Genomic DNA, 562 nt, shown 5'->3' on the forward strand with positions numbered 1-562 from the left:
GGGGGTTTTGCCTTGCCCGCACCCCCGCAGACACCATCCAGCACGTCAGGGACAGCCGGCACATCGTCGTGTTCCACAAGGGCCGCTACTTCAAGGTCTGGCTGTACCATGACGGCCGGCTGCTGCGGCCCCGCGAGCTCGAGCAGCAGATACAGTGGATCCTGGACGACCCGTCGGAGCCTCAGGCCGGGGAGGCCAAGCTGGCGGCCCTTACAGCGGGAGACAGGGTGCCCTGGGCCCGCTGCCGCCAGGCCTACTTTGCGCGTGGGAAGAACAAGCAGGCGCTGGACGCCGCCGTGGAGAAGGCGGCCTTCTTCGTGACGCTGGATGAGACCGAGCAGGGCTACCGGAAGGAGGACCCCGACGCGTCCCTGGACAACTACGCCAAGTCCCTGCTGCACGGCCGCTGCTTCGACAGGTAGGGTCCCCGCCCTGGGACAGTGGCCGTCTGCCCCTGACCGCGGAGGGAAGGGGTGTGGCCAGCCCGCCTCCAGCATCTGGACCCTGAAGGAGTAGGCTCTGTCAGAGATAGAGCTTCTGATTTTCCTGTCTTCACCTGAAA

At 66.2% G+C, this 562-nt stretch overlaps 1 pseudogene; it reads left to right on the top strand.

Moving 5' to 3' along the window:
• Positions 1–11: 11 nt before the first annotated feature.
• Positions 12–562, top strand: part of LOC102770627 — a 1396-nt pseudogene continuing 845 nt past the window's right edge.

The sequence above is a fragment of the Myotis davidii genome, unplaced genomic scaffold, assembly GCF_000327345.1.
Source record: "Myotis davidii unplaced genomic scaffold, ASM32734v1 scaffold290, whole genome shotgun sequence".
Taxonomy (NCBI): Eukaryota; Metazoa; Chordata; class Mammalia; order Chiroptera; family Vespertilionidae; genus Myotis; species Myotis davidii.